The sequence below is a fragment of the Saccopteryx bilineata genome, chromosome 5, assembly GCF_036850765.1.
Source record: "Saccopteryx bilineata isolate mSacBil1 chromosome 5, mSacBil1_pri_phased_curated, whole genome shotgun sequence".
NCBI lineage: Eukaryota > Metazoa > Chordata > Mammalia > Chiroptera > Emballonuridae > Saccopteryx > Saccopteryx bilineata.
Window position 1 is genome coordinate 152,999,561 of NC_089494.1, and position 18,694 is coordinate 153,018,254.

Below are 18,694 nucleotides of genomic sequence, written 5' to 3' on the forward strand. Positions count from 1 at the left end.
CAGGAGAGTAGTGATTTTGTGACAGTGGCCTAAATCCAAGGAATACATTTAGAAAGAGTTCTTGTTTTTTTAAACAGAATTTATTTCAACATGTTTTTCCATTCAAAATGGATACTACTGAGCTCCTGTATACCTTTTTAAAATCTGAGGGAAACTGGAGATTTTTGTTATACGTAGAAATATATGTGCACCAGGGTACCTTATAGTCCACAATCATACAAATCTATTTAATGCATTTTATACTCATACAAATAATTCATTCTGCTTGCAGAATATGCCCTTTCACACTTTGTGTTATTTTTAGGATCATTCTATAAGTGGGGCTTTGTTGTTCCAATAAGGTATGAGTTATTAGATCTTCTCCTTTTCTAAAATGCATAGCTTGACTATGTGGCTAATAGCATGCACTGTAGTTTGTAATCAACCAAGTAATAATGGTTTATTACACTTATACAAGTTCCTTAATACTGTGACCGTCTCTGTACAAGATACAGAGATAACATGCTATTATCAGCATAAACTGTATAAAATGCACTTATGATGCAAATTGAGAAGCAGAGGTGGAGGAAATGAGAGAGAGGAGGGAGGGAGAGACACTGATAGAGTGAGAGGGAACACAGCAGGATCTCTTAGGAACTCCTGTGCAGAAAGGGAAAGTATGTGAATTGTATAGGAAGGGAGTCAAGGGTTGTTCAATTCATGAGTAAGAATGAAATGTTTACCAAGAGTGCTGATGTATTTCTCACTAGAAGCATTGAAGAGCAATCAGAAGATGACACTAAGACCCAGTGCCCGAGGGAAGCATTTTTATCCATCAGGACATTGCCATCAAGGAAAGAAATTAGAAGTTTGAAAGGAGACAGACATTAGAAATGATCTGTCACTTAGAGTGAAAAGCTCAGAAGTTACAGGACTGGGGGGATTTTATATATTGATACATTGAAGAGTGAGACCTAGAGGAGGGCAGTCAGGTCCCATGTCCAAGCTCCTGACCACACACTATGGTGGGGCCTCCCTGTGGGAGAAGGAGAGGATTTTGAACCAGCTGAGTGAGATGTCCAGTTACCTGCTCTGAATTCAATCAGCAAGGGTGTGCCCAGGGGAGACTGTGCTAGGAAGATTAGCAAGCAGTCCTGCCAGTAGGCTCTGGAACCATCTGTAGAACAGGAAAGTAGTCTTCCGTTATGAAAACATCATCTCTAGAGGCAGCAGATCCAGCCTTGAAAGAACAAGAGGTCCCAGACCTGCCTTGTGAGCCCTAGGCAGGAGATTGCTGAGTGCAGAGGGTCACCAGAGACAGGGAGCAGAGAGCACTCCCAAATCCACTGCCCTAAATTTTGGTGCTCTGTGAGCAGAATCCCTTGCCAGAGGCAACAGTCATTTTTATGAATGCCTTGGCTGGAGGAAATTTTCATTTTGCTAAATGTTAATCTGTAGAGAGAACAAAAGAAAAAGGAAAAACAAGTTAATGGCATGTAAACAACTACTCACCATGAAACTTATGCAGAAGCCCTGGACAGAGCCTTGTGGGGAGTTGTATGAGTAAATTAATCCAGGAATGCTTGACTTTTATAGATACAAGCAGTAATTACATGCTCAAGCATTGAATTACTCCTTTTTTTGTTTCTAATGAAGTCCTTGACGCTGGCTTTAAAGTGTAAGTGCCTAGCTAGTAATAATAATGATGAGTATCAGCATTCCTTGGGGAATAAGCCTGATACCCAAACCCTAGCATCATCCCTCCTAACCCATGTTAGCAGGAAGATGCATTTTGAGATATTGATTCCAACAAGACTGACATTTTTTGCAGTCCATCACAAAGAACAGTTATATTTAGCAAGACTAATAATTCTGCTTATTTCTGTAGCAAGACCTTTGTTAAATAGAATTTTTTTCCTTTTTCTTTTTTTTTCTTTTTGGTGTAAATTTTAGATTGACTGGAAATAAAAAGAAGGCTACACAGGATGAAAACTTTATTCCAACAAAATGGGGATATATTATCTAACGGAAAATAAAATCCCATCTTGGGACCCCAGAAAATTCCCTTGCCTGGGCTAGGTTTTAATATTTAAATACATTGTAGAGAGGATAAGTGAAACAGAGATCAGGATAGCCTGAGCTCAGTCATGTAATAACAGGTGAAGTACTGTCTGCACATTGTCCTGTAGGAGGAATGTATTCAGCTGCAACGGCTCTCCTGCATGTTTCTGCAATGGCAAGTTGTGAAGGCTCATTGCAGTGGGTTACACTATATTTTCTTCCCACTTCACTTCTGTTGACATTAAGAGTGCTGTTTTAATGTTTTGTACTAAAAGATAAAGCATTATTTTTCAACCACCCATTTGAGCCAGTTGGGTGAGGCTTACTATATTTTGCATGTGAGAAAATGAAGCTCCAGCCCTGGCCGTTTGGCTCAGTGGTAGAGCATCAGCCTGGCTTGTGTATGTCCTGGGTTTGATTCCTAGTTAGGGCACACAGGAGAAGTGACCATTTGCTTCTCTACTGCTCTCCCTTCTCTCTCTCTCTCTCTCTCTCTCTCTCTCTCTCTCCCCCCCTCTCTCTCCCCCCCCCTCTCTCTCCCCCCCTCTCTCTTCCCCTACAGCAGCCATAACTTGATTGGTTCAAGCTCATTGGCCCTGGCTACTGAGTGGCTCCATGGAGCTGGACTCCACCCCAGGTGCTAAAAATAGCTTGGTTGTGAGCATGGCCCCAGATGGGCAGAGTATTGGCCCTAGATGGGGGTTGCTGGGTGGATCCCAGTTGGAGTGCATGCAGGAGTCTGTCTATCTCCCATCCTCTCATTTGGAAAAAAAGAGAGAGAAAAAAAAGAAAGGAAATGAAGCTCCAAATGGGTGAAAAGACTCCATCAGGGGCAGGCACCAGTGGACAGAACTGCCTAAGGACACAGGTATCTAAGCCTCATTCACCTCTTTCATTCATATGGCCTCACCACATGATGATGCTGTTTTATGCTAAAATTATGTGCATTCTGATCCTTAACACCTGACTTTTTGCCTTGATGTGAATCTAATGTCTATTATAGGTTGGAGATCCTGTAATTGAGTATGTCTTTACAGCGGGCTCAATGATTGGCCTACCTTGCAGGAATTTGGGAAGGTTTGAGACATTTAAGATGAAAGCAGATTAGTGAGAGCCCTTACTCTGGAAAGTGGGTGCTTTACTCACAACCAGGGAAAGAAAGCGTTTTGCTTACATAGCGAGGCCTTCTCAAGGCTGAGCCTGTGTGAAGGAGAAGTTGCTGAAGTGGTGAAAACATATCCCATGGTATTTCTCTTGCATCAAGGATTTTAAATCTTGAAAGAAGGAACAGAGTCCAAAGACAGAGTTGTGCGTCTCCAGTGAGCACGCAGCCACACTCTCCAAAGTAAAAGCTGTCAGGACAGGGATGTCCTGAGTGGGATATTCACTTAAGGAAACTTAACTCTTTAGGCCTCCCAAACCCATTATGTTGAATATGGGAAATTTCTCAAATGTGCAACATCTCCATCTTCTGACAATGTGCTTAAGTGAGGGCATTGAAATTATTACCATTTATCTGATTAAGTACAGGTTTCAACTTTCAGATATTGAAGCATGGCACAGAGTGGACTCAGAAACAGTTGCTTGGCTATAGTTCTTCTCCTTGGATTCTCTTCCTTTTAAAAGCTCATCTGAACACATCTTTGCAATTAGGCGTGTGCTCAAAATGGAAGAGGAAGAGAGATCTTGTTAAGTTTGAGGGTGGGGGACTGTTGGCTTCCTGTGAATGAGAACACAGTGCTGAAGACTCAAATTCTACTTTGTTTCAAATCTCTGAACAGCCCCATAATCTCAAATGTGTCCTCAGTGCTTTAACTTGCTTCTAATACCTCTGATAACACAGGGTACTGCTTGTGATTGAATTCAGCCTTGGTACTGAGTGAACCTCACTCAACTCTTCCAGTGAAAAGGCATTGTCCCTGCTGAGGAGTGAGCTACCCCTTTACCAGATTTGGTTGTTACAATCAAATACTTATAAAAAAAAGTTTAATTTAGATGTATTTTATATGGTAGAGTTTCTTAATGTTATAATGTTCTCTGCATTTAAAACCTCAGGTCTGCGGTGTTTACATTCCCCTTGACCACTCTTAGACTTCAAATGCCATTCTTCTTTGATGTACTTTGAGATAGAATATTTAGGAATATGCCACACATAAAGGGGGCTGCATTTTACATGTTTGCCTCCCATTTTATATCTGCGAAGTGATTTGAAATAATTAAATGAGAAATGCTGGTTTGGGTGGTCAGGCGATTACTATAAACACTTGGGATTTATCTTTAAAATCTTGGCAGAAACATGAAAACATCGACATATAAAATGGAGGATTGTATTTATCAGTTTTTATATGAAAGCACGTGTGCCAGGCACTGTGCATGCATAGCGTTCCTATTTCAAAATAATTTGGGGTCACATTTTAAGTTCAAGTATCATTGATATAATGTTTACTTCTTGACTTAATATGAGATACAGTGTTCTTAGAACATACCTACAAATTAAAAATTTTTTCTGTTTAGAAAATTAAATTTAACAGGTTGCCATTGATCAATAAGAGTACATATGTTTCGGGTGAACATTTTTATAGCGTTTGAATAGTCAATTATGTTGTGTACCCATCACCCAAAGTCAAATCATTTTCTGTCACCTTATATTTGTCCCTCTTTATACCCTTTCCCCCACCCCCCAGATTTCAAATTTAAATATTCAGATTCTTCCAGAGTGTTACATGAGTATGGAACATGTCTTTAAATAAAACAGAAGACTGCCTTTTCTTTTTCTTGTCAATATGGAGAAAACATTATATAAAATGTTTAAATTTACAAATTTAGAGTTATATAGATCAGTTGTCTTCATTTGTGGCTATGCATTAGAATGGCCTGGGTAATTCTTTAAAAACAGTAATCCTTGGGTCCCATTCTAACCAGTGAGTCAAGTTATCTGGAAGGTAGAGCCGGAACATCTTTTTTTTGTTGTGTGTGTTTTTTTTTAGGGGTAGGGTATTTGTGCATTTTGCATTCTACATAGATAATTGCTCTTGAAGAACAGTGTTCATCCAGAGGCACTGTATTCACTCAATTGAACTACAGGGAACTGTTGGTGCATGAGTCTGTTCAACAAATACGTTCAGGGTCAATTATGTATCAGACACTATTCCAGCACATGCCAGGAGAGACTTGATCTCCCCTCCTCCTGGAGTTTATATTTTTTGGTTTTGGCAAAATATTATTTAGTTTTCTCAAAGTCTGACTGTACCACTAATATGGTCATCTTGTTCCATTGTAACCTCACTTTATTTTTTGTGACAGGGACATAGAGAAGGACAAATAAACAGGAAGGGAGAGAGATGAGAAGCATCAGTTCTTTGTTGCGGCACCTTAGTTGTTCATTGATTGCTTTCTTATATGTGCCTTAACCAGGGGCTACAGCAGAGCGAGTGACCTGTTGCTTAAGCCAGTTACCTTGGGCTTCAAGCCAGTGACCTTTGGTCTCAAGACAGCAACCATGGGGTCATGTCTATGATTCCGTGCTCAAGCCAGTGACCCTGCGCTCATGCCAGATGAGCCTGTGCTCAAGTCAGCAACCTTGGGGTTTTGAACATTGGTCTTCCACATGTCAGTCCGACACTCGATCCACTGTGGCCCACCTGGTCAGGCTATAACCTCATTCTTGAGTCTGGGCTTGGTTGTCAGAATGACGTCATAGTGCTTGGCACTTCTAACTTTTGGATTTTGTTTCTTCTCAATGACATTCAGCATTTGGATGAATTCACTCTTTCCAGCAAGTCACTCTGCCCTGTGTGCCCTCAATGTTCTGTGGTCATTTAACCAAGGAATTATTCTTGTTTGCCTGTTTATAAAGAAACAAATAATAGATTGCTTTTATATTTCTAGAAATCTAAGATTCAAAGTTAAAATCAAACAGCAGTTCTTGATTTAAAAAAAAATTTAACACTACAAAAGAAGTAGTAGATAAGCCAGTAGTATTAGTTAAATGGTAATGATTCAGTGTATAAGTAAACTCATCATTCAAGAATAATTATTTCAGTATTTTGAATTGTTCTGCTTCAAACCAAGTATAATTACTACAGTTCCTTTTGTATCCTAATGCCAATATTTTATCTCTTCCCCATCCTCCCAATAACTATCTAAAATCTTGATACATGGAGCATGAACAGGGGAGATAAAATGCACATTCAATTAGGCAGAGACTCTCAGGTGACCTAAATAGCAGTTCTTTCATGAGATAATGTGACCTGCAGTCATGGAGAGGAAAATTTGTTGCTTGAGCTGGGGTAAACCTGGCACAGTGCAAACTGTCCAGTGCTCAGAGAATTATCTAAAATGAGACAGGGCAGGAAAATACTGCAAAAGCTTTGCAGGCCTGGTCTCAATTCCAGGAATATTTCTTTCTGAAGGTGTGGATATAATTTGTCACCTGGACTACCTTGATATTTAAAGCTCCTCCTTATTAGATAAATGCTTTGGTGTCAAGAGAATTGAGCAATTAAGCAATTTATGTGTTTTAAGATTAGTCTTCTGTTTATAACTTGGGAATCACACCTTTGTTTAAAGAGAGTTTTCTCTTTGGAGATGGTTGACATATGTTGGGAATTTTGGATAGACACAACTTTGACCATCATTGCCATTACCAGACACCTACACCTCTGCTAGAAACCAGTGCTCTGTGTTGTGTATGCAAGTGTATCTTTCTTAATCATAGTGATTCCTTTTGCAAAAATGTGAAATTACCTTTTTGGTCCTTCAGGTTTCTTCTAGTATATTTCTGGAGGGAAATTCCTTACCACTGCAACAATCTTGATTGTTTTTCCAAAAGAGATGGGTAGAAATAAATTCAATACAGAAGTTAGTTTACTACCTGGTGAACAGTGTGACATGATGGTTAGAGAACTGCTGGATCACTTACAGCATGAGGTTCTGCAGTAGTTACTTTGATGTATCTATGTCAAAACGGGGAAAGGACAGGAATAGGTTTTCTTTTTTGAACCAGTATGGAAGAAAAGGAAATCTAAAGTATTAAGCTCAGGCTTTAATTGTTCAACAAATATTTATGGAGCCTTAGCGAGTAAGACACACAATTCCCCCTGTGCTTTGGGAGCAAACAGTTCCGTGGGAGAAATAGAAACTAGACACTAAATAAAACAAATAATTTATATTAGAAAACCGTCAGTTCCACGGGGGGTTAGGGGCCAACAACAAACAGAGCAGGGGAACTGAGAGCGCCAGATTTGGTGGGGGAAGAGGTGTAATTTTAAATAAGATGTCAGAATTGTGTTCGGCAAGGAAGAGAGCTAGGAACAAAAACAAGTAGCAGACGAGAGATTTAGCCAGGTGGACATGTGAGATGAACAATCGGGCAGCAGGAACAGCCTCAGGACGTGCCCAGAGTGTGTCTGGCAGGTTGGAAGCAGAGCCGGAGGCCAGTGTGGCTAGCTCTGAGGGAGGAGGGGGAACTAGAGCTCAGGTCACTGGGGCCTGGCGGCACTCCTTAAAGATGTTGGCTTTACTCTGAGTGACATGGAGAGCCTTTGGAAGTGTTTGAGCAGAGCGGTCCCTATGGATCTTAGCACCCATCAGATGTTTGGTAATTACATTTTATTCATAAATTTTATATCATTTCAGGAACCACACACTCGTTTCTTCATTTTTATCTTTCAAACATTATGACAATGAATAACATTTGCTGAGTTGGGTAAACTGCCAATCACTGTATATAGATTGTACCCCTGGGGCCCTTACAAGCTTAAGCAGCAAATATTATTGTCTCCATTTTATTGGTAAGGAAACTGAGCCTCAGCATAAATGACTCACCCAAGGACCTTGCCACAGAAGTGCCACATAAGTGGCAGAGTCGGTATTCATGCCCAGGCTGTTTTCTCTAGACTCCTGGTGCTTAATCACAGTGGTTAACACTCCTGCTCTCCAGCCCTACATCAACCTCAGACCTCCTGTTGAGCAGTTCACTGATTCATCAGCCTCAGGCCCATGGCCCTTCCACTCCCAGACCTGGTTGGCTGAAGACAGCTGAGGTCGGCCTGGGTGGTGGGAGTGTGCACGTGGGTTGCACCATATGGATCTCTGAGTATCTACCAGGGCGTTACATGGGGGGACCATTGCTGCTTGTGTCAGAGTCACCTGCGAGATTTTTATCAAATTATAATCTCCCGATTTTAATAACAGTTTTCTGTGTGCCAGAAAGTGGGGAGGGGAAGACAAAGAGATCAATTAATGTATAGTGAACAAAGAAGCCTACTAATGCTGGGTCCTTCTCCATGGAGACCTCTGGTGTAGAGGCTGCTGGATTGTAAACAGAATACTTGGGTGACATTTTTCTTGGTCCACAGGAACTATTGTATGGTGTGATAGATACTCTTGTCTACAGGCAAAATTATAATGAGGGAGCTGGATTTGTAACTTCACTTCACTCTCAGTTGCCTCCTGCAGTCAGTTATTAGTCACGTAATGTCACTCGAACCTTTCTATGGCTTTTCAGGTAATTGTCTCAAGAATTTCCTTTTACATTTTGTGAGGAGGGACCTAAGCATCTAATAGAAATGTGTGAGGGGAAATGAGTTCTAAGAAGGAAGCTGCCACGATCTCTTAGCAGAGGACCAAAATTTGTATTTTCTTGACAGGTTTAAAAACATTGGACTTACTGTGCGTCATCAAATTTTCTGGAAACAAGCATTACATAGCCAGTGGAAATATTTTTTTGAGGTGCTAGTAAAAGGAAAATCCCTCATTGGGAACTATTTTTCTGGATTTTCTAAGGAAAACTTTCCAGAGATGTGCGGCCTCTAGTGCTCATTGCTATGGATATATCAGCTGACTTCCTGTTTTCCAAGAAAACTGAAAATGTTGGTTAGTGCCTGTATGGAACATATTTCACTTTTAAATAAGAATCACACAAAGCAAGGGGAGTACAAGCTTTGCAGAAACATTAAAAACAAACAGACAAAAACACAGATAAAGTAGATCTAAATATTGATTTAAACTGACTCACATAGCTCTTTGGACAGTGCCACCTAATACCCATTATTTCCCAAGCAAGAAAGCGTGCGTCCTGGATAGTTGGGAAAGGAATAGGAATGCCTCCCTCGTGTGTGCTCGAGTGGATGGAATGCACCAATCACAGGTTAGAGTCAGATCAGGAAGGAGTTGAATCGCTTTTTTCTGTGTATTGGTGCTGCGACCTTCGGCAAGTTATTACCCTTCTAAATCCCAGTTTCTCATCTGTAAAATGAAAATAGTAATATTCACTTTGCAAGATATTGAGAATTTAAAAACACACAATACATGTAAATGACCGCAGTAGGCACTTAGTAAATATTTCCTTCACTCTTGTCAAGGAGCATGTGGTTGGTGGAGTTGAAAGGAGGGGGAGAATGAAAATATAGTATAATAATCTGGAAGGGAAGAATTACATAACAATAATGGGCAGTTATAGGTATTTCTCCTAGAGTGGGACAGGAAAAATAACTGAGTTTGGATGTATTTCCCAAAGACCTTTATAGGAAACCTACTATGTGCCATGCTTGATACCAGGTGCTGAGAATTCATGGAAATCAGAGTCAGAGTCTCTGCCCTCATGATCTGTACAGTTCTGTGCAAGAGCAGACATTGATTACATACTTGTACTAATGAGACCGGTGCAATGAAAGAGGAAAATGATGTTATAAAAATGAATAAGGACGTTTGACACAAATGGAGAAAGATCCAGAAAAACCTTCCCTGAAAAAAATAGCAACAATGCTGATGACTTAAATGTGAGTAGGTGCCTTTAACCCATTCAGGATCCATTAAATCCCATTTTGGTTTTGGAATTTCTTGTTTGAACAGTCTTAACTATTTTTACATATTGCTATTTCATAAATTTTGTCTTTCTTAGATATCTTCCAAGGGAAAAAAATTTCTTTTTTTTTAAAGCAGAAAACGGCTCATTCTACTGTACCTTTATACGTGGTTCTGGTGGACTGTTATAAACCTAAGATACATAGGAGCACAGTGATCTTATCTTTTCTATATCCTAACATTTTGTTATTTTGTCATTTGAGAATTAGTTCACCTGGCCCTGGCTGGGTTGCTCAGTGGATAGGGCATCAGCCCAACGTGCAGATGGCCCAGGTTTAATCCCTGGTCAGGGCACATAGGAGAAGCAACCATCTGTGTTTCTCTCCTTCCCTTTGCCCAGTCTCTTCCTCTTTCCTTTCCTCTCTCGCAGCCAGTAGCTTGATTGGTTCCAGCATCAGTCTTGGGTGCTGATGATGGCTCGGCTCATTCAAGCATTGGCCCCAGACAGGGGTTGCTAGGTGGGTCCTGGTCTGGGTGCATGCAAGAGTCTATCTGTCTATCTCCCCTCTTTTTACTTAAAAATAAAACAATTAGTTCATCCTTCCTCATTGGTTATTCCCAGCCATGCTAAAAAATATATGAAAAAAGCCTAAAACAGTAAAAGTGGAAAGAAAAGCAAAGAATGATGGAATCATCTATTAAGGTGGTGCAATATTGAAATAAATGTTCACTATTATCCTTGAGTTTTCTTAGTGCATTACAATTTTTCATTGTCTTTTCAGAAGATATAAAATAAATCTAGACACCATCTTTGTACTTTTTAAAATCTTTAATTGAACTTAGTTGAGCATTTAGAATTTTACTTCTGTAATATCAGAATAAAGTTGACAGGAAGACATCTCATAGGTATTTCATATTCAGAAAGTAAATGCAAAAAGTCATATAGAAGTACTCTAGACTCTAATGACCATGGTGAAATTGACTGTGTAAGTGACATCTCAGACTGATTCTTCATATAAAGATATCCTAGATGATTCCTTAACTAGGGAATCAGTGAGTTAACAATAGATTTCAAAGGACAAAAAGGAAGTTTGGTATTCTTATCCAGTTAGCCATTCAGTAGTAGGAAGTATTTCATCATACATTGTGAATCAGAAACCTAGATCATCCTCTTTTGTGGAAAGCACATGACAATATTCTGTCATCTTTTAAGATGTTTTTGCACCAAAAATTTACTTCATGTGGTTCATAAGTGGACAGATGTAGGTGTGTATGCAATTGTGGTTGAAACAATCAGATGAATTAGAAATGAAAAAAAAAATTATTGGATTGACTTCTCATTGGTGTTACTAAATAAAAAAAAAGTAGTGTTCTGCAATTGTTAAGCCAAGAATGTGACTGTCCTCTAGTCAGCAGGCTATGTGCCACCAAAATGTTAAGGATGCTGTTTTGATGGTGTAACTCGGGGGTCCCCAAACTTTTTACACAGGGGGCCAGTTCACTGTCCCTCAGACCATTGGAGGGCCGCCACACACAGTGCTCCTCTCTCTGACCACCAGTGAAAGAGGTGCCCCTTCTAAAGTGCAGTGGGGGGCCAGATAAATGGCCTCAGGGGGCTGCATGTGGCCCATGGGCCTTAGTTTGAGGACACCTGGTAACTTCAAGAAGAACCAGAAGTAATGACAAGCTAGGGGTTATTACAGATGTATTGGAAATTGGGAATCAGCATTTGCAAGACGGGTGTGTTTCAGGTTCATTCAAGACATATATGAGCAGTCAGTTGCATTCAAAAGATGTCCATTAACAGTACCTTCAAAGTCAGGAAAATAGAGAGTAGAAATGTGGGTTTTCTGTTTTAAGTTCTTAATAAAGTTGTTTTGATTATTTCTCTGTAAATTATTCATTAAATTGATTCAAAAACATTAAAAATAATTTAACGGGCTCCTTGAACAGAGATGGTAAATGGTATTGATTATTATTTCTTGGAATACAGAGGGTTTGGTAGGCAAGAGAATTTCAGGCTGAGGGAGCAGCACCTGCCTAAGCTCTGCGGTAGAAGAGAGAACTCTTTCAGGAACTGAAGGGAAGCTCATGGGACTGGAATGCTGGAAGGGCGGAGAACAGGAGAGGGAGGTGAGTCTGGAGAAGGGAGTGGGAGCTCATGACACATGCTTTGTAGGCTTGTTGAGGATTCTGCCTGGATCCTAAGAGTGGAAGAGTCAACAGAGGGTTTTAAGCAGAGCACTGGCCTTATCACACTTGCATTTCAATAAATGAAGCTGCCATTTGAGGTGATTTTTGAAGTATCCAAGGTGAGATATCAGGGAGACAGCTGTGTATATGGGACTGGACCTGATAGGAGACTTCTAGGCTGAAAATTTTAAGATGTGATTCATCTACAATTTGTTCATTCAAAAATATTTAGTTCCTAAAATCTTGATGTGTGAAATCAGCCAGGGGAGAAAATGAAGTGAGAGAAGACCCAGGACCCAGTCTCTGGGACTAGTTCTTTTGAGCCCTGAAGAGGAAGATGAGCCATAGAGGAGACCGAGGATGGAGGACCGGTGACCTGAAAGACAATTGGGAGAGCCTTGAGTGAAGGACAGAGGAGGTGATTGTTACATGAGTGAGGAGTCTGTAGCATTGATTGCTGCTCGGGGAGGTCTGATAAGTGTGGCTTTAAAACAAAAGTTGTTTTTAAATTTAGCAATGTGGAGATTTTTGGTAACCTTAGTGAGAGATATTTCAGTAAAGCAAATGGGCCAGATGGAGTGAGCTCTAGAATAGGAAGTAAAGAAATAGAAACAGCATACGTCACTGTTTTGAGAAATTTGGCTATGTGAAGAGTGTAGAGAAAAAAGACACAGTAATATCAAATTGCTAGAGAATGTATATGACAGTGAACTTAGCTCATTTTAATGTTGTTCACATTTTTATTTATCAAGGCTAATTTATTTTTAATTTTAGACAAAGTGCATTGAAATAGATTTTTTTTTTTTTGCATTTTTCTGAAGCTGGAAATGGAGATAGACAGTCAGACAGACTCCCGCATGCGCCCGACCGGGATCCACCCGGCACGCCCACCAGGGGGCGACGCTCTGCCCACCAAGGGGCGACGCTCTGTCCCTCCGGGGCGTCCCTCTGTCGTGACCAGAGCCACTCTAGCGCCTGGGGCAGAGGCCAAGGAGCCATCCCCAGCGCACGGGCCATCCTTGCTCCAATGGAGCCTCGGCTGCGGGAGGGGAAGAGAGAGACAGAGAGGAAGGAGAGGGGGAGGAGTGGAGAAGCAGATGGGCGCCTCTCCTGTGTGCCCTGGCCGGGAATCGAACCCGGGACTTTTGCACACAAGGCCGACGCTCTACCACTGAGCCAACCGGCCAGGGCCAGAAATATTTTTATAAAGGCAGCCATGGGCTTCAAGATGGCTTCGCTCATTGAATTATCATGATTTCACAGTAAGATCAGGGTGACCAAGGTATAGCTGGAATGAACATTTCCAAGTAAAACAGAAGAATTGACAGAAGTGAGGTAGAGTCATACTGTTCTTTTCTAGGTTGGTTTTTTTTTTCCAGGATTAAAGTCCCTGTTTAATACCCATTTTCAGCCTATAGAAGGCACTGTTTTGAAAGAATTGTGCCTTTTTCTTTCCTAGAGTTATGTTTCTTCTCTGCATCTCTCTAAAGGTAACTAACAGAACCTCTTTTAATTGCACGTGACAAGGGATCTCTGCCTCGAGGGGAAGATTTTGGTGTCAGAATTGCAGTAAATGGTGTTAGGACTTAGATGTTTGTCCTCTGGGTGTTGCGCAGACCACGATCGCAGTGCAAACTTCTAATGCCTACACTCACTCTGTGAAGCTGGAGCATGACCATTGGCCTCTGTAGGGCCGTGGAAGCTACACCCTCTGTTTTTTATAAGCCTCATATCTGAGTACTCAGGTCTAAGCACCAATCATCCCCATCCTGGTGTTATTTCAGACTGGAGCCTGGGAGCAAAATGATGTTACTGTTATTTCTTGTGTCTGGCCTTTCCTCTGTCTGAATTTTAAAACAAGGATTTGTAATGAGGTAGATCCTGCCATAGAGGCAGAAGAGTACAGTAGTCCCCTTATCCACATGGATGTGTTCCAAGACCTTGGTGGGATGCCTGAAACTACGGATAGTACTGAACTCTGTATCTACTATGGTTTTTTCCTATACATACATGCTGTATTTCCCCATGTACAAGCCACACCTTAATTTTGGGTACCAAAATTTAAAAATAAAATATTACATAAAGTTATTTAACTCAAGTTTTATTCATCATAAAATTCATACAACTCTCATCACTGGCAAAACTCCCATCCATTAGCTGGTCCTCATCTGTGATGACGAATCACTGTCTTCAACAATGAACGCAAAAAAAGTGAGAAATGCAAGTAAAAAAAAATCTACAACCACTATATAAGATGCACACAGTTTTTAGACCTCAAATTTTTCAAGAAAAATTTGGGAAATGCGTTATTTATGATCAAGTTTGATTTATAAATAGGCACAGTAAGAGATTAATAACAATAATAAAAGAGAACAGTTACAACTATAGTAAGTTATGTGAATGAGGTGTCTTTCTGAAAATGCTGTACTGTATCACACTCACTGTCTGTGACGACGTGTGATGGTCCAGAGCCTACATGATGAGACAGAGTGAGGCGAATGAGGAAGGTCATGTGAGGCAGCATTGGGCTACTGACAATACGTTAACAAGTACTTATACCCTATTTTTTGCTCCATAAGATGCACTTTTTTTCCCCAAAAAGTGGAGGGGAAAATGCCCATGCATCTTATGGAGTGAAAAATACAGTATTTTATTAAACATTTTAACACATAATTTGGTTCAGATTTTTTTTTTTCCTTTTTTTCTTCCTTAAAATCTTCTGGTCAGGTGTGTCTTACGGAGTGAAAAATACGGTACTTCTCTTTGGCATAACTGAAGTGCCGGCATCACTACTTTTGGACTTTGGGGCCATTACTAAGTAGAAAAAGTGACTTGAACACAAGCACTGAGATCCCAGGGCAGACTGTCTGATGACTGAGGTGGCTACTCAGTGACTAAGGGGTGGGGAGTTTCTACATGTGGAGACTCCAGACAAAGTGATGATCATGTTTCAGGTGGGACAGAGCAGGATGGCAAGAGGTTTCATCATGCTACTCAGAACAGCGTGAACTTTAAAACTTATGAATTGGGTATTTCTGGAATTCCACTTAATGTCTCCCCATCGTGGTTGACTATCAGTAACTGAAGCTGTGGAAAATAACACTGGATAAGGAGGAACTACTGTAATTTTCTACTTCCCATGGAGTTCACAGATGGTAACTGTTAAGTTTAAAAGACACCTTGCACTAGTATGTATCATACGACTGAATATCTATCCGGGTGATAGTCTTCTAGGTGAATTCATTTTTTCATTATAAATCAGAGGTACGTTAACTGGGAGTGGAAACAGATGTCCCTGAAATACATAAAATTCATTTTAAAACAGAAAAAGAAAATAGCATTTAAAATACCCATATTAAAATATTTTAAATGATTGCATTATAGTACATTATACAGATTATGTATTATGTAAATTATAACATCCTTATAATATATGCATTAAACAAAATATACATAAATTATAAATCATTACAAATTATATAATTACACATTTCATAAATATAATTATACTAAAATATTAATGTCCAAATTGTAGCCATGACCCTTTAGTTATAAAACATTTAAAAGTCAGAAGTTAGAAGTTAGTGTGTGTAGTGCTCCCCCGACTGTGATTTTAGTGTGCGGCACAGCTTCCTGTCACTGTGGACGGAACTATCCCATAAGCTCTGACCATTTGGTCTCAAATTACGGTAGCATTTTCCTCTGGGAAGGCTGTTTTGAGAGGAGGAGAAGAATGGGTCTTCTCCCAATTATTGTGATTTTGTTTTTACAGAAAACTTTAGCTACGAATAATGTCACATTTATTTTAAGTGGAGGGATTTAAGGAGCGGCAAAGAACTGAATTATTTCAGTGAGCTGTTAGGAATCTGCGATATTAGTACGGGATTTTTTCTAGCATTTGGTCTATATTGTTAAAACAAAATTGGTTTGGGTAAATTTGAAAGCTCTAGTTGGCTTTATTCATTGATTCATAAATCGGACACCTTCAGTCTAGCAGATAGAAAGGGGCTCTGAGGACCTGTGCCAAGTAAAGGCGTTTATAGGCGGAAGGCAGGAGGGACAGGGGAGCTACATGAGGTGGAAAAGTGCAGTCACTTTCCTTCCGGGGTGGCAGGGGTCTGTGGGGCAGGCTCCCTCACTAGTGCTGACCAGGTGATTCCTGATTGACAGGTCTAAGGTTCCATTTCTGAGAAAGCCAAAACTGCAACTGAGGCTTGGCTTGGTGATATGGAACTCCAATTTGAGTCTGTTAACTTGTTTTTAACAGGACCCAAGTTTAATGAGTTACTAGCTTGTGTTTATAAGAAGAGCCAAATTTGCTACCTACTGTATCTCAGGCACTGTGCCTACGCACTTTATATGCAGGCTATTTGGTTTCAAGTGGAAAGGTTTTTATATTTGACTCTGCTGTAGTGTTCTGGTTAGAGCTTATCACAGCATTAAAATGGCTTTGAGCTTCCCAGTCTGCTGATCTTCATAATTCCCTCCGTGCTGAAGAGGCAGGCTGTCCCCCTGGGTGCAGGGGAGAGAATATGACCGATACAGAGGAGTGACATGGAAACCCACATGCGTGCTTGGTGTTGCACAATAGTTTTGGGAACCAAAGTTATGGTGTAATTCAGAATTTCTTTACTGTTATCATTTTGGCTTTTTAAATTATTAAACTTAAAATAATTAAGAAAATATTTTCACAACATAACGAAATATAAAATGAGAGAAATTAATTTTCAAAAGTCATAGAAGTTGGGAACTTGGAGTTTGAAAGACTATTATAAAGAAATTATTTACAGCCTGACCTGTGGTGGCGCAGTGGATAAAGCGTCGACCTGGAAATGCTGAGGTCGCCGGTTCGAAACCCTGGGCTTGCCTGGTCAAGGCACATGTGGGAGTTGATGCTTCCAGCTCCTACCCCCTTCTCTCTCTCTGTCTCTTTCTCCTCTCTCTCCCTCTCTGTCTCTCTCTCCTCTCTAAAAATGAATAAATAAAATAAAATAAATTAAAGAAATTATTTACAGCCTGTTAGCCCAGGGCCCCAGAGGGACCTGCAGAGTTAAAATCAAGCATTTTCTACAGATGAAAGTATATGTGAATTTATGTGTGTTTAGCGTTTGTATAATCTATTTTGTTTCTATTTTGATTAGTAAAATAATTATAATTTTGAAGTATAATACTAAATTCAAAGTAGTTCTATATCCTTTTGTATTTTCTCAGTTATCTGATACCAAAAGTTTAGCTATTATCACATAAAGGAAGGTTTAAAATTTTTATTTATTTTTTCTTTTTATTGCATTAATTGGGGTGACACTGGTTAACAGTATTATACAGGTTTCAGGTGCACAATTCTATAACACATCATCTGTCTACCGTATTAGGGGTTCATCACCCCAAATCATGTCTCTGTCCATCACCATTTAGTCCCCCTTCATCCTCCTCCACCCCTGCCCCCATAACCACCACACTGTTGTTGGTGTCCATGAAGATTTTTTTCTTTTTTTCCCTTTTTTCCTCAATCTCTCCAAACCCTCACCCAGCCCTAGTCCACAACTGTCACACTGCCCTCTATCTAAATCTGTCTCTATTTTGCTTGTTAGCAAAAGAAATAAAAAAGGATGGGAATTACTGTTCAAGGGAGTTTTTAAAATATAGCCAAAGATTGGAAATTACATAGAGATTTTTGGCTTCTAATCTGGTTCTCCATTCTTAGAAAGTGTATCAGCTTTTTCTAAGTAAAATTTCATCATTGAAATGAAGACAGTACCTCAGTTCTCAAAATATCTTAGCAGTGCCTTAAAAGCAACTTGCAAGTAAAGGAAAAGATTTCCAGCCAGATTCTGGTTACTGTTCTAATTAATATTAAGTGTGAAATAAATTATCTGCTAGTCTTTGCAACTTGCTAAAAGAGCCCTCATTCCTTGCAGTCACTCTATGGACTGATGTTATTGGCAGCCCTGTGTAGTCAGAGACAAAGCATGTGGTACAAAAATGTATCAAATGCAATAGCGTTCTGAATGCCCCAGAGGCATAAATCATGTATTACAAATCTGAACGATCAGATGAGCATAGCTCTGTTTGAACCTCTGCCTAAGAAAATATCCATTTCTTTAGTAAAGACTCACTTGTGACCTTGTCAAGCCATAGAAACAGTGGGTTATTCTTATGGTCAGATATCTAAAACAAAACAATTTGGTCTCTAAATGGCAGATTAATCAAAAGTGCAGGTCACATATTTGAATTTCAGAACTTATTTTCTCATAGAAATACTTTACATTCGGGTTCCCAATTGAACTATTAAAAAAAACCTTTTTGACTTAGAAGGGGTTGGAAAGATGTTTTTGGTAACATTCTAGTCTGCTGCTGTTACTATGGGAAGATGTTCCTCTGTTCTGATCCCTTGGCCCTGAAAGTGAGTGACTTTTCCTCTTGCCAAGCATGATGTGACTTGTCCCCTTCCTTCAGCACTGCTTCTAGGTGGCAGAACGTGGAGGAGCCCCCACTCGGTGGATCTTCATTTGCAAGTGTTCTTAAGTCATCTGAAGACATGTTTATATTTCTTTCACAAAATGGTTAAAGTTATTGCCCACTCCCCCTGGAGCTTCCGGCATTCCCCACAGCTCATCTCTCTCTCTCACACACACACACACACACACACACACAC

At 40.0% G+C, this 18,694-nt stretch overlaps 1 protein-coding gene and 1 non-coding gene across 16 annotated transcripts in view; one reads left to right on the forward strand and one right to left on the reverse strand.

Moving 5' to 3' along the window:
* CELF2 (CUGBP Elav-like family member 2) overlaps positions 1-18,694 on the forward strand; it is a 707,230-nt gene that overhangs the window by 410,636 nt on the left and 277,900 nt on the right. The window lies entirely within an intron of this gene.
* On the reverse strand, positions 13,155-13,230 carry TRNAT-UGU (transfer RNA threonine (anticodon UGU)). Its single transcript has one exon. It is a non-coding gene; the product is annotated as a tRNA-Thr (tRNA).